Raw genomic sequence first — 22,743 nt, forward strand, 5'->3', positions numbered from 1 at the left:
TGAACTTGACATCTGTGATGTGCCTGTAATCTGTTATCATGAAGCTAAGATAGGATTAACATCACCAAATCGTGGCTTATCAAATGTCATATACCATCACACACTCTCAAATCTCTTATGCTTTGATTGAAACCCCAGTTACAAATTATGTAAAACTGCACCTCACATGCAACACATAATGCTAATATCAAGTTAAACAAATCTTAGGTGTCCATATGTATCCTTTCCATGTGGTCACACAGAGAAACGATATTGTTAGTGGGAGATATCGACATTCTTTTGTCATATCAGCTTATCCTTATCAGACCAGATTACGGTGATTAGATGTAGCATGAAGTTTCGTCACTGTTGTTTGATAATTGGTCATGTGTATATGAGGATTATACAGAATTACATGCAACAGTGAAGTTGTTTACATTTTCAAAATTCCTTTTCAGCCCATGCAAGTCAGCGTAGTTTGCATAAATTAAGTGAGCTCAAATTGTGCATGGATGATAAACTGATTTTCCAGTGTAATTCTTTTGTTTTTCAGTTTTTCACCATCACCCCCCCCCCCCCCCACCCTCCGCCCTCGGTTCCCTGATTCCAGGTCTGCCGATAAACATTATAGGATATACTAGAAGTAAACCAAAGTATCGTCCTTTAGGGTGTGTTTCTATTAATCATAAAGACATTTATGATGAGTGACAAGAGTGGGTTATAAATGTGAATTCTTTAAGTAACATATTTTTCAATATACGACTCTTGTTGAGTCTTTGACAGGACAAACAAAATCTTGACAGATCCAGGGTTATCTAATCTCACTGGTAGAGTGATTTACAGCTCTTTATCTCTCAATGTTATTTTTCATATCACTGCACTGACTCCCATGACCTACTTTAACAAAGTACTGTGGGAATTGCATATCGCCAAGGTTAGTCTTCGCCCTATTTTCTTTTTCTCACAATTATGGCCCCCTTACCTATTTTACTGAGTTTCAACATAAACATTGAAATTAATCAGCATAGTAAAACAGGGTTTAAAGGGCGTTTGATTTGATCTGCGGTGTGAAATACTAGCAAACTTGTACCCACCCATCTTCGGGAATGTTGGATGTTAGTGTCCCCCCCCCCCCCCCCCCCCCCCCCCCCCCTGCCCCCACCAGTGATGCCATGGTCAAGGTCATGAAAGAGCATCTGGAAGTGTGAACATTCCAGCCATGGAAATATACCACGCCCTGTTAGTAGGTTGCCCAAGATAAGGCTAACACTATTGTGTAAGGTCGGATAAACAAAACCACATTCCCTGATACACAGAGATGCCCCCAGATATGGCCCATCATCTGTCCTGCATAGACAAGTTTCTCTCAAGGACAAAGTAATTACCTAGGCACACTTATATCATCTTCCCCACTGGCAAAGATTGATTATCCTCAGTATCTGCCTGCAGAGCAGTCTGAGGGCGTCGTGCTGGAATGTTAATTGAATGCAAACTCGTGCTTCAAGAAATATTAGTCAGTTATTTTATCCTGATTTGGATCATGAACAATAAAACCTGGTATAGTCACATTTTCTACAAAGTTGTAAATTTGCTTCAATTAATAGTATGATACTAATTAATATGCATTTTTTCTTTTGCCTGTGTGCAAAATATAACCAAAGAGACTGTCAGGGTTGTTGCTGCGTAAATATTTTCATTTGAAGGATTGTTTTAATTTGAAAAAAATTAATTGAATTAAAATTACAGCAGATCCAAAAACTGTTCAGTTTTGGCAAAATGCCGTTAAAACGGTGATATAAAAGGTTATGCCTATCCCGTTGTCAAGGTGATGTCATGTCATGGCACATCAATAAGATAAACTGTCTCAGTGATTCCCAATCAAGATGTAATGGACACTCACTAAAAGAACTGCTACGATGGAAATGTCAAGGCAATAACCATTTGAAATCCATGGAATGCTTTATCAGCGATTTCCCTGCTGTTCACTTTGTAATGTGTCAACCTTTCTAACGCTCTTCTGAAAGTAAATGTATTTCAGCCCTAATGTTGACAATTCATGGATATATTTTCTATGGCATCAAGAATTTCTGAACTGTACTTTCCTCATTCCCAAGAGAACAATGTATCGTCTTTACCTCTCAGAACAGTATTTGCTGTTATGTCGATCAGTTTGACAGATACACAGTATCGGTACACTCTATCAGCGTCTGTGTATGTTATACACATGTAGACAACATGATCTGTTTATCATGGCCCCCTGCTCAACACAGGGTGTGTCATTGAAACGGTTATTAACATGTCCTCTACAGTAATTTAAAGTCTCGGGGGAGTCAAAGTTAGGAAATTGCTGGTATATCAAACTCTGCCATGTTTGCACAACAATATAATACATTCTTCATTATTAATTGTGTATCAATATTAACTTCGAATTTTATGCAGTTAAGTATATATTGACCTTGTATGTAAATTCATCTGAAAAATTCTATTTCACCATACATAGATGGCATATAATTTCTGGCTTATAAATATTTCATCAATACATTGTCAGGTTAATTCACGATCTGAATGATACCTCTTGACAGAATTGTGTCACTGTGTTATTGATGGCAATGACAGATGAACCCACCCACGGGAATAATGGCATCACCCTCTCAGCTAATTTTAATTTGCTTTAGCTATTCTCTTCCTGCAAATGCCTCCAGTGAATTGTGGGTAAATTAAACTGGTTCATTATCTAGATGCATATTAATGAGTTAAGACTTGAAGGTGCTATCATGATGTAAATTATTTAAATTATTCAACAGATGATATAGCCACTGGGTCACATGGCAGCTTAAACATCCCAGGGTGGCAGCACTAAAATCTATGGCCCAAAATATTATTTATTCACAATACCTATTGCAGAACCATACACAGCTTGCGTTTCTATTATGATGTATGACCACATGGTGTACCTTCGAATAAAAAATGAAAAAACACTGAGTCAACTTTTTGTTTGGATTGTAAAGTTTGGCTCATTTGCATAGTGGTCACCATGGTAATGTCATGGAAAGTACTTTCACTGCACTGTCTTTTCCAGTTCAATAACCTGCTAACTTTACATCGATCTGACACATCATATGTTTGATACAGATGATCTCTTGATTAACATTTTTTACATCATTTTATGTGAAACACTTCAATAACACTGCATACTCTTTGCTTTTAAGGCAGTTGTTTACAAAATAATACTTTTATCCTTTTTTTTTATTTTAAAAAATGATTTTTGACAAACACCATTTCACAACATATCAAAAAGCCATAAAGTCTGTACAGCTAGTGCAATTACTGCTATTGACACTTTGAGTATGGGTTCATTACGATCAACTGGCCCCGAAATTCAAAACAATTTCTCATAAATTACTGATGCAATATGAGATTGATTTCACAGCCAGTCCCTCAAACTCATCAAGACATTAACAATCACAATGCATATTGAGAACATTTCATTTGTTTTAGGTAGCCAACAGGTTTTGAAAATGTTTCTGATTTTTTCCTCATGCAGTCGTTTGACGTGTTGAATCCCCATTGACAAATGAAAAGCATGGTTACTGATATCCTCAGTGGGTGTGACCGAACATGAAAATGTCAGCTCATGTGATGTGAATATTAGCTGCCTGAATGGTGCACAGGTCTGTAATTACGGTAATACATCTCAACACAAATACACTAATAGGGCTGGAAAAATTAAATCGTAAATAATTATTACATGCCTGTATAATTTCCTGAGTCCAATTTGCATCATTAGTGAGCTGTTCAATAAGTATTACAATGATAGGTGACTCTCCCTTCAACCCTGTGAGAGGTGATTATGATTTGCAAAGTGCATTGACCCTAGTCCCCAGGAGTGAATAATAACAGTATTGTAGCAAGCAAATGTGCGATTACTGATGCAAATAGGTGGTAAGTGGTCAGATTTTAGATATTTATGGATATTCAATGGGTCTTAAGGTTAGTAGTTGATTTTTTTCGGCAAGACCTGGTCGGGAATATCGACAAAGGGAACCATTCGTTGATGATGATTCCTGTTTACAGGAAAACAAATGCAGAAATTTGGAAGAGGAAGATTGCAGCAAATGCAGATTCTGAATGAGGAATTTGTGTGGAAAAATAATGATGCAATGTTTTCATGTTCAAAATGATAAGTTTCAGGAAAGCCAACATGTCAGAGATAAGCTGTTTTTTCAAAAACAGTTTGTTTCATCGATTCCCTATGAGCTAATAGCACATGTATGATCATAATAGTTTATTACCAATAAAAATAATGGTACCATATTTCACAGGATACAGTTCAAAGACTGTTGTGAAAGAGGTCAGATTTTATGATGCAAGTCAAAAAGACAACTATCATCTTTGAATTTTATTTTCTCTTCAAACTCCATACTTCAATTAAGATGAGCATGCACGTCTTGTATTAAGCCTGTGCCTGTCTCAAGGTTATCAAGATCCAGTGACTAGTTTATCCTTCAAAAATTGCTAAAAAGTGGAAATGCTTAGCTTATAAGCTTACCATGCATTAAAACTAATTTTTCAAACCACACTTAAAGTATTTAGGTCCCCAAAGAGCTTTTCCGAAGAAAAAAAAAATCTTTCCTGAAGTGCATAAATTTAATATGAAAGCAATAATAATCATATCCTTTAGACCATTTTGATATTGTGTGAAAGCCTGCATACTCTTCTCCTCGTAACATCATCGGTAAAAACAGATAAACAACCTAAGCTGTGTGATGACACATGTCATGAAGTAATCATTTTGTTTCCCTGAACTCCTGATGATTTCTTCATGGAAAATGTTGAGTGCTAATATATGTATGTGGTCAAAAACCCAGGTACCTGTTATATTTCGGGGATTTTTTCCCTCCACAGAAAACAAGTCAAATGGCTGTTTTTGCCAATTGTTTTTCATGATCATGTGATCATGCAGACTATAAAGGTCATTTATATAGAGAGGTGAAATTATTACATTTAGAAGATGTATATTTTCAAATGTCTAGTGATATGAACACGATAACTTGTATGCAAATCATTTATTATGCTATGATGCAAAGAAATCTCACGGGACTAGATAGCAGAGTTACTTAAAATGGTTCATACATATTCATTGTGAGAACGTCATTTCGTTCATGAAAGCTCTCACAATGATGATTTGGTCTGCAAGGGATAGACAATTTCATCACCGTGTCAATATTGAGTTCAGACGAGTGTATTAGGGGATCACACTGTCGCCTTGGCGTAATTGTGTTAGACGCTTCTTAAATATTACCCAAAGGTACCGCAGACCTACATATATCAATATCATTTTGGGTTATTTGCCGCGTATATACTGGTGCATTTCTGCCGTGATGATAAACACCTGAAATTTAACACACAGAGTGGAGTTGTAATGTTCTAGCCACTCCAACCAGTGACTTAATTTCCAGAATTACTGCAAGGTGTCAAAACCTTGAACGGTGTCAGTATAATGTACATATGCTAATAGCAGTCTGAGCAGCATACAAATCTATTGTTATCATGGAAAGTGAAGTTATAAAGTGATAAAAATATTTATAGTTTTATTTATTTCATGACTCTGGGACTACTTTACGCAGATTTGATGGTATTTTGGTGCTTTGACCGTCTTTTTTGCATCTGGAGAATTGCATTGTGTATAGATATGTGCCCTAGTTCTCCCATCAACAATAACAAATGAAAATGCCTGAGAATTCTTATCAATAAAACAAGTAATTATCAGTAACATCTCAATACATTATTCTTTGCATGTTTTATATGAAATGTTAATTATTGTTGGCAACATTTCATCGGTGTATTTTATCCATTTTGAAGACTGTTTTTGTTTGCGACGCCAACTCTATTTATGTGAAATTCAGAATTTATCATTTGCAAACGTTACTGAAGATGGTATATCTGTGATCATCACATTTGTGTCTGTGAAACTTCCGTGTTGGTGAGATCTAATTTTTTCATTTTCACAACAGATGACAATTACCCTGGAATTGAAACTGGAAGTGAAGGATATATCAGTGTCATATTTCAAAAGTACATTGCAGCATACATAATGCAATTAAATTTTGATGACATTTGAGGACATGTAATTATAAAATCATATGATTTGAAATCAGCTCAGACCCTAGTAGACTAGTATACTGCACATGCAAGTATTGAATTCAAGGCTTTGGTATTTGTGTCATGTTTTCGCTGGAAGGTTCATTGGAAACCTGTTAAGTATACACACAGTACATGTATATATAGGCAGGGATAGTATTTTGTAGGATGGGCCACCCCTCTTTCTTTGGAACAATCTATTCATATGTTAATAACTACACAAAAGGATAAATTTTCAAAACAAAAGAATATGCAAATTATACATTGTTATGTAAATTTCTGGTCCCTGTCTTTCCAAGCCTGACTTTTTAAAAACCCTGTGAATAAAAAAATAGCAACCTTAGGGTAGAATCAACGAGTCAGAGGATATCATTTGATGCAAGCATTTTTTAGTATAGATAATACATCACTGGCAGAAGACTTTATTACGTTAAATTATTATCTCCGTAGTCAAGTGATGATTATTACATAGGTGTGACTTTACCTCCAAGGAATATGAGAAAGAATCCAATCTAATTAATGTTCTAATGTAATGATGGAACTGAAATGGTGTTTGTAATTCAATTTTCGCTGGATGGCAAATTACTTTCGCATTGTCTGTCATGTACCGCCGGTTTCCATCTCATTTTTGCACCATTATCTCCCCACGCATTACGGATAATGCAAATTTTACAACTTACAGAGTGGGTATTACACCATCTGTGCAGCTTTGCGTGTCCTCTTTTGTTGAAAAGTTGAGAGTCGTAACAGTATCAGAAATTAACACAGATTTGTTTTTCTACATATGTACATCACATAATAGCATTTACCTTAAAAAATGCTCATTATTTAATATAAAATTGCATTTCTACAAGTAGTTGATAAAATGGTTTCACAAATTACAGGTGTAAAATGGTTGCAATATGGAGACTGCGCTTCAAGTTGCACTCTCACCTCTTTTATTAGGTGGTATAATGTTACTAAATTTTACAATCCAGGCATGTGTAATATCTCATGATTTATCACCGTCGGTGATTGCAAGCCCAGACATGATCTGCTTCTATGTCGCTATAGATCCCATCAGATTTCATTGTAGAAAATGGCACACTCTTGAAAACACTTGATGTAATCCTTGGGAAAATTTATTTGGACCGGTATAAATTTCACTTGTAACTTTACAGCCAAAGGGTCATTTTGGAACAAGCATTGATATTAAAGTCGCTATACCGGTATACTATAATATAGCAAAGTATGCCTCTACAATTATACGACTGCCCATGACTTTATAAGAATTTCAAAGTTTTTCCATGTGGATAATAAGGATTATCTTGACTATATTTAGCTACTATAGACTATAGTCTATAGAAGCTATTGGGATGGGTATCCGTCCGGCGTCCGTCGTCAGTCTGTATGTATGTATGTATGTATGTATGTATGTATGTATGTATGTCCGTTTGTGAGGCGTCCGTCCACTCAAATATCTTGAGAACCGCAGTACTTACTGATTTGATATTTGTTGTGTAGATAAAAATATGATTTTGAGAAACTATTTTTTTTAAATTTTTTGATATTGTTTGAAAATAGGCAAATTAATGCCAAAAAAGGTGTTTTTGGTAAAAATCTTCTTCTTCATAACCGCTGGTCAGACAGCTTTGTTATTTGGTATACAGGTCCCTAGGGGTAACCCAACTTAGATTTGTTCAAATTGTGATGAAATATGCAAAGGCGTATTTTTAAGGAATTTTTTTGTCATTTTTGGTCAAATTTGACTTACATTGTATGTAATTCTTGTACTGTATAAACCCTATCAATTCACCCAGAAAAAAATAATTAATATGATTTTAAATAATTGAATTAATTAGGAAATCATAAAGCCAAAATAATTTTAGTGTAGAATTATCAGAAAGTTCAACTTTTTTTGACAGTTCATAGTGAAATGCTTACCATCTTGGAGGATTAAAACATGTAAAGGCAACTTTCCTGAATGCCAACTTGACATATCTGAACTGTCATTTATTGTGCCCTGTATGTTATCTAAAAGAAATTGCTCAAAAAAGTCAATAGAGATAGAGATAGAGTAAGTTCTAATTTGCATTTATGGTTGACTTGGTAAGGATAAAATAAAATTACTTTTTGAGGAAAAAAATAGAGTGGTCAATTAAAAGAGTGGTCAAAGTGATAGGGTTTTTATGGTAAAGCTGCGCTGTAAGATTCCTCATGTGCTATTTATAGCAATTATGCAATCTGTGTAAACAGTGCAATGAAAGTTACATGATTTCTTATAATGCTTTTGATGACCTTGAACTTCTTAAGTTTCAAACATTTGTCTCTTCAGTGTGCTTTCTCTGAGTATGTACAGTTTCAACTTATTCAACAGAACTCACTTACAATGTTAATCAAAGATATCCACCTACATCATCAATACATGTGTCACAAAAGGTTATTCTCTACATAACACAGCAGAGCTCTGTCAACTGTTGAGTTGCTTGTTCTTTCAAAACCGCTGGTCAGACAGCTTTAATATTTGGTTTACAAGTCCCTAGGATGACCTAAGTGAGCCTATAATTTCATACAGTAAGGAAATACTTAATTTTGTATCCATGTCTATAGTAGCTTCAGGGACTTTGGCCCTATGTTTACTCCACTGAACACACAGTTAACTTAATATATATAAATATATAAATATATATATATATATATATATATATATATATATATATATATATATATATATATATATATATATACATATATTAAGCACCGCTCGACGATAAGGATTATCTTGACTATATTTACTCCACTGAACACACAGTTAACTTTATATATATATCTCATGATTTAGATTACACCTTATATGCGGATGATTCCGGAATATACGCAGTCTGTAACACGCCTGATGATGCTATAGTAGATATAGAACAATGTTGAGGATTTACGTGGATGGATGAAATCAAACACGCTGGTATTGAATGATGATAAAACATAAGTAATTCACTTTTCATCCCGTTTCAAGAAAGATACAGATTGCCTCGATAGTTTCAAAATTGGAGAGTTAGAAATACTTCCATCTGTACGATACAAAATCTTGGTGTCGCGTTTGACTCGGATGGTTTCATGACGAGTCAAATAAACAACATATGTAAATCAGCGTATTTAGCCTTACATAGAATTGGGAAAATTCGCTCCCTGATAGATACTCCGACAACTGAGAAATTAGTTCATGTGTTTGTAACATCGCGTTCAGACTACTGCAACAGCTTGCTATATGGAATCAGTCGCTACCAACTACAAAAATTACAATCCGTACAGAATACTGCAGCTAGGCTTGTTACCGGTACTAGGAAATTCGATCATATAACACCTGTCCTATACAAGCTTCATTGGTTACCAATAGAGCAAGAATTAAGTTTAAGCTCATTCTCATGACTTTCAAAATTATCTCCGGAAAATGCCCAGACTATCTCCGTCCACTAATAGACGCCCGTGTTTCCAATCGCACCCTTCGTTCACCGGACAAAGTAGTTTTACTGAGGCGCGACACAAACAAGACAACTAAAAACTATGGCTACCGTGCCTTTTCAGTCGCAGCACCTATTTTATGGAATGGTCTCCTTTTAATGCTGACATAAACTGTACTTTTTATTCTTTTAAGCGTAGTGTTAAGACATACCTTTTTAAGGAATATTACAAAGTGTAACTTTGTTTTTATTGCCAGATAGACATTTTATTTTTTTATGCTTATTTTCTCAGAAATACATTTTTAGTCTTGTAAAGAGCACTGAGACGCAGTGTAGTGCGCTTTTAAGAAATAAAATAATAATAATAATAATATATATATATATATATATATATATATATATATATATATATATATATATATATATATATATATATATATATATATATATATCTTTATTGCATTACGGGACGTTCCCTTCTAAAAAACAGTGCACATTCAATGCACATTCACCCCTTGAAATAGGGGTTTGAAGGGGTATGGAGCTCCTAATTAAAGTTATTTGCCATCTCGTAAGCTGTTTGCAATATGTGATCAGAGATAGCGATTAAGCGAGTGTACAGGGAAGAGGTCTCTGCCTTATACACTTCACTCACACAGATAATCGTTCGCCTTGAACTTCTTTGAACATTGTACCTTAATTTTCGCAGAATAGGACCTATAAGTATACTACAAGCCATATGTTAGTTCAATTAATTCCAAGTGGGTCATGATGTGCTAATTATTTTAATAAAAGTAGGAACAAATTCCGATGTCCTGAAATGATAATACTGTTGTCAAGGTTTACACGAGACTGAGTTTGTGCCGCTTCACTGTACAATACCTTGGCATAAAGTAGTACCGGCCAAGCTATTGGTATCTGAAGTTGTTGACCAAGCGTTATGTAATGTCTGATTATATCTGATATAACCACTTTAGATTGCATATTATCAGTGCAGAAAGAGCCCAAAAAAGTGCACTGTTTTTTAGATGCGAGCATCCCGTCATGATATATATATATATATATATATATATATATATATATATATATATATATATATATATATATATATATATATATATATATATATATGGTTATATATATATATATATATATATATATATATATATATATATATATATATAATATATATATATATATATATATATATATATATATATATATATATATATATATATATATATATTGCTTAGCCCATGAAACAGCCTGTAGAGTGACAACTACAAGTTCCTAGATTATCAGTATTACTGCCCTGCAGAAATGCATTGAGCACTATATACTTTGCCTGCATTGATTGATATATATATATATATTATAATATATATATATATATATATATATATATATATATATATATATATATATATATATATATATATATATATATATATATATATATATATATATATATATATATATATATATAGTTGAATATGGAGTTTCACTATCATGTAAAATGATAGACTTTAGCAAATTATGCAATTGGAGACTGAAGAGGCAACTTGGCATAACATGTACCAAATGGTTTTCAGGGATCATTAATTAAATACACAACTGCAAAACACCATAAACCATTAGCTTCTTTTATGACCTATGACAATGTACCACACACAGTTTTCGAAAGCTATCTGTTATATAATAGACTCTACATCATACCACAAATGGGTTTAGGTAAGGGGAATTCTATAATCACCCAACACAATATACCTTAATTATGGTCACCCATTGTTTGTAACAGAAAATATTGTAACCCAATCATCATATTGGATAAGACAGGTTCAAGGAGAACAATATGCAGAATATTATGACCCTTCTTGGAAAAAAAGTTTTCAACTTGTGTGAATATTCACTCAGCCCTAGATAACACAACAAAAACTGTAAGATCCAGAAATGGTCCATTAGTTTGGCATCAATCCTACATTGTTGTCATTAGAGGTTTTACTGTCGTTTTACGACTTATCCGGACACCAAACTTGCTAATTACCCAGCAACTTCGCTGATGATATTGAGACTTTGATCGGTAATTACCAAAGCACTTCGGTAATTCACCTCAAACTTGATACTTGATCTGGCTGCATGAGTGCTCCATGGGTACACAATGTGTATACAAAGTCACTGATAAGTATCATACTAGTGCCATAAACTAATTTGTTACCAGGGGTTGGCATTCCACTGAACAGCATTCCTCAGTAAAACCAACATATGTATATGTGTGCTGTTCATCTGTGTAACATGTAAACTCAACTACGGAGAGGTTAGGAGAGTATAATGGGTCGTTAGAGTTGGTAAATTAGTTTTCAGAGCAGAAAAACTATCAGTAACGTTAAAACAAGCTGACATTGAATTCCTGTTACAGCATGGTGAGGAAAATCCTACATATCCAGTTTATTTATAATCCTATGACCATCCGTCTCCATCACTAAATAGAATAGTCCCACACCACGCATCCACCATTGGTTTTCCTCCTCTAAAACCTACAGTTTCATTTGTTTGAAGCAATTATCCTTTCATCTGTGAAGAGTTTTTACCAGTGACTATTACAATTTTCACTGCCAGTCGTTGTTTTCATAAGATGCAGACCATTTGATACTGAGTACACTGAGTTGCAGGCAATGCAGATGCCACTTCACTTTTCACACTGTGCTGTTGATCGGCAAAGTACAAGACATCTTTGTTTCACTTTTTTTATTTCAAGATATGATTCATGTGAAAATTTTACCAAATGTCACTGATGGGATGGTGTTTTCAATTTCATTTGATGCAGGGATATGAAATACTGTGTTAGTTTAGCTCGGAATCGTTGCTGAGTTTTGCTGCCTTTTGGTAATGGTTGTCTATCAGCATAAATGTGATCGAGGAATGCCAGTTCATGGAGATAGAGAGATTGAAAATCTTTTCTGTATTCTAACTTCCTTTACAATTTCTTCAGGTGTAAGTCGATTTCGGAAAGTGATTGAAAGTTTGAGTGGTGTTCAATAATTGTGTCTAAATCAGCACAAATTGAGCAGAAAAAGTATTTAAGTAGGACTGTTCAATCAGATATGATGTCCATTGAAGTTCAAGAAATCTCTTTTAGTGCAGTTGCAAGTTGTATTTGTCCTGTGCCATTTTCATCACTTTGTTCAGCAATTTTTTGTATGGGTACACTGTTGAAAACTTTGAGTGCAAACTCATGTCTCAAATTGGTTTATGCTATCACTGTATGCACTGAGATGTCGGCGTCTGTGTTTACACTTTGCCACCCATGGAGTTACTGCAGCCAGATCAAGTATCAAGTTTGAGGTGAATTACCAAAGTGCTTTGGTAATTACTGATCAAAGTCTCAATATCATCAGCGAAGTTGCTGGGTAATTAGCAAGTTTGGTGTCCGGATAAGTCGTAAAACCACTGTAAATTGGTGCATATCTGTCATTAGACAGACATCAGGTTTGACCTGTGCTTTATATAGCAACTTTCTATTTCTATATACACCATACATTGGGAAATCATCGGGGTTCAACGAGATCAAAATGCATTGTATCCATAGAATGCAAGTCATCAGAAAGATGACCAGAATAAACACTCCTTTTTTTGAAAGTATTGTGTGAAAGAAAAACTGACAGAGATATTATTACTTAATTACTATATATATATACTATTGAATTCTATAGTTTAATTGCATTGCCTATGAATTCAAAAGAAAAGCTTAGAAGAGATCTTTAAAACACAGTGACAGCAACCATGTTTAAGATAATTTTCATTTTTGAACTCTAATTCAAAATTCATTTCAGCAATTCATTATAAATACTTTGATTATCTCATTGATGTGCATGATACAAACTGACTGCAGAGATAATGTGGATCGCAATTTGTGATATTGTGGTAGGTACATCACCGAAAGCTTATCCATTCCCATGTGTTCATATAAACGAGCTGGAAATGGAAATAAATCGTCATTTGAAGTTTGACAGCATGGCCAGTATAATCTTGCAACCATCCATTAGTTTAAAGCAAAAGTTGCCAGTATCTCCCTTGTACAAATTACCATGCAAAAAAAGCAAATTCACTGGTATTTATTTGGAATAGCTGAGAAACGCTAAACTAACAAAAGTACATGGAATCTGAAAAAATATAATGCGTCATACTGTTTTCATCCATTAGGACTATTGAATTTAGATGAAAATCTACAGAGTCAGGTTCAAGTGAAATTTACATGACATGAGTGAGATATCTGGGAAATTCTATAGAACTGATTTCGGAAACATCAAATATGTCTTGCAGAGCTGAATAATGTATATACAAACTGGATCATAGATGTATGTATAAACATAGCAACTCAGGCCTTACAGGCTTTTGATATTGCACGTAACATCTGCTCTGTTGCTAGGCGATGCAATCATCACATCCTGTAACCGTGATACAGGCTCTTCATGCTCACTATCCACAATATCAGCTCTTTAATGCAGACATTTACCGTAAATCACACGCTTTTATTTTGGGGTTCACTTGGTTTTTTTTCTCTGTCAAACTGCAGCCTTCCTTTAGAATATGCATCAGTGAATATATTTTTTCCGCAATATTCTCTACAGATAAACTCATTCAGTTGGACACCTGCAGTGAGCGAAATTCGATGAATTTAATGATTTTGCATCTCATTCATAAAAGTATATCCTGCTATTCACTGCATTGTGAAGATTAATATAATTTCAAATATTAAATACCATACTTTGCCTATTGGGCAGGCAGTGGCCCCAATTATTCTCCAACCATTATGGAACTCAATAAGACTTCTTCCTTCATTTCATCACAGTGCTTCATGTCTTTTTCGGAATTCCGAAACATCATTTCATTTGAAATGGATATGCTGAACACACCCATTCCGAAATTCATGTATACGCTCTGCATGGATTCTCCTGGCATATTATAGGTGTTCTAATTCCTTCCCAAACTCCTTTATTTCTACAGAAGTGAGAGATTTACACAGGCTTTCACGGAAATCATTTTGTTGTTGCCATGGCAGCAGACACTGAGGATGGGTTTCAAACAGTACAGGTTTTTTTACGGGCGTGGACTCAGACACTGCAGTTTGTAAATGACTGCTCTGAATTTTAATGATGGTCTGTAAACTGTGCTGTCACTATCAATTACCTGGAAGCCGGGTCTATATATATATTTTGCATATTTATTGAGAGAGGAATACAGTGGTGAGTATTCATGACAATGTTAGTGCTATATTTCTTACCTTTCTTCCTAAAACCATAAATATGTCTGTGACTTTAAATGTCGCCACCTTTAACTGACATTGACTTGACATTCAGACATGCCTGAAATATATTTGTTTCCTTTTTAGGTTTTCCAGGCAATAATTCAGCAATGATGGGTGACATTGACTGTGACCTTTGAATGTAACCATAGCACTGAGATTTAAGATGTCATTATCAAATGTTTATTGCTGCTATAATGCTGTAATAAGGAAAAGGTGATGAATATTGTATGTATACATATTCATAGAATAATCAGAGAAATTATTCAAACATAAAAGCAATTTTAGGTGTTGATATACCTACCGGGGGGGTGGGGGTATATACCTTACATACACACAGAATCTGACAGATATCCATTCACAAATATCACTTGTGCTACATATCTAGCAAATAAAACAAAATATATAAATAAATAAATAAATAAAATATATATATATATATATATATATATATATATATAATATCATTTAGCCATATATATAAATATATAATTTGATTTGTATCCATGTATGTTACATGTGTGTGTATGTTTGTGTGTTTGTATGATAAATTTTTTTACGAGTGTTTGATTGGACATTTCTTTTAAGGCTTTGAAATCAAAATATGAGCATGTGAAAGGTGACCTGCGCATGAAGTAAAATTAAACTCTCACCGGAATATCAAGATACCACTCAAACGAAAAACAGTTACCATGGTAATAGTTACATCGCACATTGAATTTCCTGTCGTTTATCTATTTGCCTATTGTTGACGGCGTAACCATTCAAATTACGGAAGATGTGATCTTCACCGTATAAACGCATACAAATTCAAGCTGGGTTTAGGAATATAATAAATTTGAATTTCACAAAATACACACACGTTTAGAGCCCGGGCAATTTCCATAATTGTTTGTTACTTGTTGAATGGTTTTGCTGGAGTATGGAAAATACAATTCTGAACAGGATGGGTTGAAGAGTCTCCATCCAGTATTTTGCTAAGATGTTCAGATAATTATACTTAAAGTATACAAATGCTATTCAAGGGAAAGCAATTTAAATGTGTTGGAGGCCTCAGTTGTTCAGTCAGTGAAAGGAAATATTGCACTGTGCTTGAATTACTTGTTGTACAGTGGTTTCCCAGATACACAAAGTATTAAATGGCAAAATTGCTCAACAGCAAGACTGAGTTGATATATAAAATTGTGGTCAGTTCAATGGCTTCAACCAAAACATTATAACAATCTAGACAGGTCACCAGAGACATTTAACCGTATAAAATGAACACTTATTGAGTGTAGCCTGCAGATTATGCTGACTTTGCAGTTGGTTACACCATTCAACATCTTAAGACAGGTTGGAGAGGTTAATTGACAAGATAACTTAAAACCCTTTGTACATTTACAACTGATAAACACAATAGTTACATACTTTCTGGTACATGTATTTACAAATGTGTACTTCGATCAATATCTCACAGAAAAGTGCACTGAGGGCATGTTCAAGTAATGTATTGTCATCACTTTACTTTTCGATTGATTTACATTTCATATTTTTCATAAAGATTATATAACAGCCCAAGCAATTCACTTTGTGACACTTGTGCGAAGCCCATGGGAGAAATGTCAACGCCCATCTATTAAGGTAGAACACGTCTCGGGGACAGATATTTGGACTCTCAAACTTTTTCAATTCTTTTCTGATCTTCTGCTTGTGGGGGTTCATTTTAAAGCTCTTGATAAAAGAAATCTTTTCACCATCTTAGTTTTTCAAAATTCAAAAATTGTATTTTTTCTCCATAGAGTTAACACAGGGATGGCGGCCATTTTGAATTTCAAATATCAGTAAATCTTGGGTTATTTGCTTCTCTAGTACCAAACTTTGCAGGGCAACCCCCAATTTTTATTCTTCATTTTGAAAGAGAGTGGTTGTAAGATTCCTCAAGGAAAGTTTGAGCAAAAGTTTAAGTCTTTCACTTTCGAGGCGCGAACTCAGTCAGATACAAAGTTGCAGCTCTTTTGAAAGTAAACAAGTCAGACTGTTACAAGCATGAAGCCTCTTGAAGAGATGATTGGCCATTTTGCAGTTAGACTGTTACAAAGTTGCAGTTCTGTGAACAATAACTAGTCATTTGATGTCAGTATACAGTCAGGCATTTACAAAAGTTGTAGCTCTTTATAAGCCTTGTGCCTATTTAATATATTCAGCATTACAAAAACAGTTAGGCTGCTACAAAAGTTGCACTAAAGATGTTTAGCCAGGAAACAAGCAGACGATTATTTAAAAAACTGTTACTCTGTGAGCTATGACTGGCCATAATTTAGGTTAGTATAAACAGACAAACTGTTGTGCACCTATCCATGTTGAAATGTCCACTGGGGCAATGCAGACCTATTAAACAGGGGAATTTGATTTTTTTTCCAAGCAATGTGAAATTCTCCGCCCACTAGGCTAAAAACTATGTCAAATACCTATTAAAGTGGGGGGGGGGGAATAGAGGCTACGTGACACTGATCATTTAGGACTTGATATTCTGCCCTACCAGGTTTATCATGGTGATCAAAATCCCCTACCCTGGGATATGATTTGCGATCAATGTCCCCTGTTGCCCCAAACTCCCCCTACCCTGGTGGAAAATATTGAACAGGTGCATTACCATTTTGCAGCTCTTCATAAGCTGTGACTGCCCATTTGAACAAAATCTGGAATTTTAGAATATTTGTTGGCTGGCATGTGTTCTGTTATTGTCATCTCTGTAGAATTTGGTTTTCATTCTTGGAATAGGAAAAAAAAATTTCTTCTTAGGCACTTTAAAATAAAATTCTTTGTTTGCTGTCTGTGTGCTGATAGGTTTTCAAAGAAAATTAAGAAAACAAACACAATTTTTAACACTGTAACAAATAAAAATATCACTTTTCTAAAAGAAACGAAATTGAAATTGAGCTTATGTTAATGCACTTGTGTTTTTATTGTCTGTGTTTGTGTTTTTCCCTGGCTGGCTGGTAGGTTTTTCAAAAATCCAAGGATGAAAAAAACCAGAGAATTTTCTTTAAGTGGCCTTATCTTGGTTTTTTTTTCACATTATCTTTTTACATTCTCTGTGAACATGATGACATGACTTTCATAAAAATTAACAAGGATAGAATGCTCTCATTATTTCTTAAGGTTCCAAAGCTGAAGCGCCTCCCCTAAACCAATCAAGTTTTCCATGTTGTAACTACAAGCCCTTGTGAAGTCGATTGACAATACTTCACCTTACTGCTACAGGCGTTTGACTTCAAAAGCGTGTAGTGGTATAAACTTTGATACAAATCTCCGTCGAACCTACCTTTTACTACACTATTAGCATTGTTGAATGACTTGATAAATGTTGAAAATTGTGGTCAACCAACCAAACGCGGCATATATAAACACAACTTAATCAAATGCAATGAAGCAAGTCTACGTTCAGCCATTCTATCATAGCAGCTGAATCGCCTGAGCCATGGCTGTACGATGCAGCTGGAATCTGAGCTGTTGAGGTTGCCTACATTCTGTGCTGGGTCACTTTCCCTTGTTGGCCATAAAAGTTTCCGAAATCCCACATTTCACACGTAATTTCTCTGGATATGATTCTGATATGAAAGAAAAAGTGACGATATAATGAGGAAAGTTTATTATAAATCGGTGCAATAAAAATATACTGCAAAATGCTGCCACCTGTTGGCTTAATACCGGTCTAAAGTTTTTGCCATTTACGTGTTCTTCCCAGTCGTTCAACTCGCATCGAATTCAAAAGTGAAACGACGAAAACATGAGAATAGGTACATCCTGTCAGCTACCATAATTTCAACACAGTGGCGAGCTGGAGACCAGCAAAAGGTGGAGACCAGCAAAATATGGTAAAATCGCTGCCTGTTGTGTTTGCTAATGGATATTTTGCTAGTATTTACGGATATTTGCATTCCTGATCTTTCCAATACGCCGTTTAAATTCGATTGATATGACCTTAAACATTTTGACGTAGGCACAAAGATTCCTAGTTTGGGCGATTTTCAGGTGAAGCTGAAATACTTTCAATGACAACAAAAACAAAAACAAAACAAAACAAATACCAAGTCACGGTTAATAACAATTGAAGTCAACTACTGAAGTCATCAGTACGCATGGACTGTCACGCATTCCTGAAACTTACGTTCGTTCGGAAGATCTTGATGAGCTCAAGTCTTTTCGATCTTCTCTCCGGGTGGGAGTAGGTTATGTTGAGCACTGCAGTCTGTGCAGTGCCAGGTTGCGACTGCCGGAATTTTATCTCCGGTCAGTATGGGATAGTGAACTTTGTATAAAGAATTGTCTTTCAAGTTTCTTCTTTCCTAAAGTGCCATTTTCTTTTTGTATCCGATACTTATTCCTGTCGGTGCGATGGTAGTGAAGAAGCATAGGCCTAAGTTCTCGAAAACGAACAGCATAAACGGCACCGTTCTGTTAAATCCATGGAGGTGAAAAGAGAACGTAGTGCTGCCGTGCCGATCTGACAGTTGCACTGAAATTCTTAGAAGTTCCTTATACTGGTAATACACGATGTCTTTTTGAGGCGTTGACCGCGATTTTCACTTTCCATTGTCGGGGGAAAACGCTAATTCCATTGAACAAAACTAAAAAGCAAAACGCGTTACATGTAAAAAGAACAACTCGTCTTTCCTTTGACTGCGGCGATAAAAACTTCTTTTAGGCATCACGGTCAAATGACATTTCGCGACCGTTACTCGGTTGAATAATTCTTGGAACTTACAGTTCACCTTAAAGCAGCTTTGAACCGCAGAAACTGTAGCCCGTCCGCTGCAGTCAAGAATTTGTAGTTCGCCCGAGGTCACAAGGCATTTGCTTGGGTGTTCAATACACTAGCACGTTCATTTCGCGGATTCAGCGTCCCAACCGATCACGTGGTTTCCATTAGCCTAAGTGTCTTTCGTCATAAATTACGCATTTGTGTCTTCTATCGATTGTTTATAAATCTTTCGAATTTGTCACACTCCTTTTCAAAATTATGCTTTGTGTGACTTTAACTAAATTTCCCTGTAAAAATGAAAACTGACGGACTAGTTTCGTGAAAAAAGCAGTGAAGATTAAAATGTTCCGGAGGGAGGATCATTAATTAATTCAACAGCTTATTTCTAATTCGTGTTTCTCGCTCTCCATCACCGACTCCTCTGCAATTAGCTGGTGCTGTATTGGCCCGGAAAATCGCCAGTTTTGGAGGCTTTCCTTGGATAGTTACTGATATTCCAGTGTTTTTACAGAGGTAAGATAATATACTTTTATTCATGTGGATTATCCGGTTATTAATACACGTGGATTTGGCACATGCCGATGTCGTATTCGGACCCGCCTTCAGTGCAAGCTGCAGAAAATTTGAAACCCGCTGTACAATAGTACGCATGCAAGCGCTCGGCGTCAGTTTGAAGTGTGTTCGCCGACTTCTCATCATAGGCTCAGAACCGCCTCGTTTGCTTGTAAGGCTCCCAGACAAGCGTATGCTTATTGGAATCTCGGTATAAAACATCACAACGTGTACCCCAAATGCTTGTTTTTTAATATCCGTTAGACTAGCCCTGCGAGAAAGTGTAGGGTTTCGCAAAATACAGTTGTCTGCGGTACAGTACTGTTGGACGCTGAGCATGCACAGCTCGGTCGCCATTTTGATGGTGCTGTCCGATCGAATGGGTATGAACCCTACAGTTCCATTAATTTATCACCGTATGAGAGTGCAAGCCTGCCAGACTGCATACAATTACCCAGCTTATTTTGTCTTCAAAGCAGTTTTGAACAAAACTCAGACAAATGAGATTTTGTCCAAAGAGAACTGACAGCTCATCGCGCGGGCATTGCAGGTTTCATGGACAGTGCACGACCATCCTCAACTGAATGTTCAAATCTAGCAAAATCGTTTAGGGCGTGTGCTGTGAGGGATGATGTACTTTTTTGTACGATTGAGAGTAGGGTCTGGCAATGGCTTTTATTTTTATCATCGAAATCATCGTTGCAAATCAGATAATATCGACCGATGATTTGCTACTTCATACACCGAGAGTTCGACAATTGCAAGACCTGAATGTCATTTTTGGTGAATTTAGAATTTTCTCAATTTTACATCTTAACTGATAACAGCCGTCGTTTCATAATGAGATGGGTACCAAATAAAGCAGGGCTACTCCTCAAAATCTTTAAAAAGTTGAGAAAACTCAACTGGGTCTAGGTCTTCAAATACCTTGCAGATCAAGGTCAAGACTGATCTGACGTAAACATTTTACAACAAGGTTATGTTGGTGTCTCCAACATCAAATATGCAAATAAATGCCTCAGGAGTGAGTTCACCAATCCGTTCCATGCAGCAATAAATTGACCCTCAAGCCAAGGTTACAGGCAGTCAGTTGAATGAAGGTGATTTCTGCAGTGAGGACAGAATTCTGCTGTAGAAATTAATCCATCTTTGGTTTGATAACAGTTATTCTTGTTCTTGAATCATTGGTCATCATGTTGATAATCAGAATCTGCAATCATAGTCAACCTAACTGGCATGGCAGGAGGGGGAAGATTAATAAGTGTATACAACTTTTATTGTCTGTTATGTAATATATGGTGGCATATGTGTAAATGGCATAGTTGTGTGTACTCATCTTTACCTACCCATCAAATTGCATGTTAATGTGTGCAGATCTATGCAATTGCAGAACTTGATAAGGAGAATCGTAGATCCATCTCCATCATGTATCATTCGGGATGGCATGCATACAGAGCTTTTGAATTGTGTTTAACGATGTAGGTATACTTGTCAATACTTATCTGTACTCTGTGCCCATGCAGTCAAAGTCACAAGCGTAGATATTTATAGAAAAGGGAACCAGCTTGTTGGACATGTTGGCCTTCAATTAGAGATTGACAAGGATGCTGGCCATGGAGTTATTCAAATATCATTTTCTGGATAACAGATAGTGCAACAGGGCGTGTGTGGTGAGTGTTGGTGAAATGGAAACCAACTGGTAGCATGACATCATTTTTGACCAATCAACAACCGGCAGTGGACAAACAAACAGGGCTGTGACCTGGCTAGCTGTAGGGTTGAGTGATTCACAGATACAGTCGTGTTTGCATCTAACACTTGCACTTTTAGGCAGGTTCATATTATTGTGAACCTTCAGAAAGGCAGTGCTTGTTGGTTTTACATTTGGGTAATACAGCTGGGCAGTGCAGTGTTCTCATGGTTGTGATGTCAGTTAAGCAATGTGTAAGGCTTCTGAACATACAAATTGGAAAATCTTTTATTTGAAGAAATGAAAGGAAATGTAGAATTCCTACTGCTATATATCCTATTTTTAACCAAAGACCCTTGACAAGGGTCTGTTTTAACTCTGTACTCACTGAAACAGGACATATCACAATTTGTCGACTGATATCATTTGGTCACCATATATGTATCATAGTTTGCTGGTATCAAAATATATGCAAGAGACTTTATGGAATTTTGCCCTACATTGGAACTGTTTGATAATGTTTTTAAAAGCTGTTTTATTCGCTTTCCTGGATTGAGATACATTGCACCAGGAAACGTAGGACACAAGTTCAACTATAGCGGTACAGCTAGGTATCTAAGCCAATATCTTTACAAGTGGGTTCTTGTTCTAATCCTCTTAGACAGTGCCTCTCCTGTTGTTCAGCGGTACCATATCAGGCAACATACTCCATAGATTTGCTGATTAGAGAAGTGGTCTCTATACTTCAACCACCGAAGGTCTGGGATTTAATAATGAAGAGCGTATTTTCATATAGCTGAGCTGATTGTCTTACCCTACGTGTATGCTTGAAGTGTTGCAAAGGAGCTGGTAATCTTTCAGGTGTGGCCATTCCAAGATTGCGTGATGTTTATAG

The 22,743-nt window shown here is 35.8% G+C and overlaps 1 protein-coding gene and 1 long non-coding RNA gene across 4 annotated transcripts in view; one reads left to right on the forward strand and one right to left on the reverse strand.

Annotated features, from left to right (window-relative positions):
• Positions 1–1,673: 1,673 nt before the first annotated feature.
• LOC139120023 (uncharacterized) lies at positions 1,674–19,716 on the reverse strand. Its single transcript, XR_011549024.1, has 4 exons — positions 19,013–19,716; positions 18,167–18,452; positions 17,495–17,612; positions 1,674–2,933 (listed from the first exon to the last, which is right to left on the reverse strand). It is a non-coding gene; the product is annotated as an uncharacterized lncRNA (long non-coding RNA).
• A 254-nt stretch (positions 19,717–19,970) lies between these two features.
• The window catches only part of LOC139120020 (alpha-adducin-like), a 53,061-nt gene continuing 50,288 nt past the window's right edge, over positions 19,971–22,743 (forward strand). Inside the window, exon 1 of one of the 3 annotated variants that reach the window (XM_070684028.1) lies at positions 19,971–20,119. The gene's annotated coding sequence lies outside the window, so the exon portion shown is untranslated. Of the gene's footprint in view, positions 20,120–22,585; positions 22,607–22,743 lie in introns of those variants that run through there. The other 2 variants (XM_070684024.1, XM_070684026.1) reach the window with 2 other exon arrangements.

This window comes from Ptychodera flava, chromosome 20 (genome assembly GCF_041260155.1).
Source record: "Ptychodera flava strain L36383 chromosome 20, AS_Pfla_20210202, whole genome shotgun sequence".
Classification (NCBI taxonomy): Eukaryota; Metazoa; Hemichordata; class Enteropneusta; family Ptychoderidae; genus Ptychodera; species Ptychodera flava.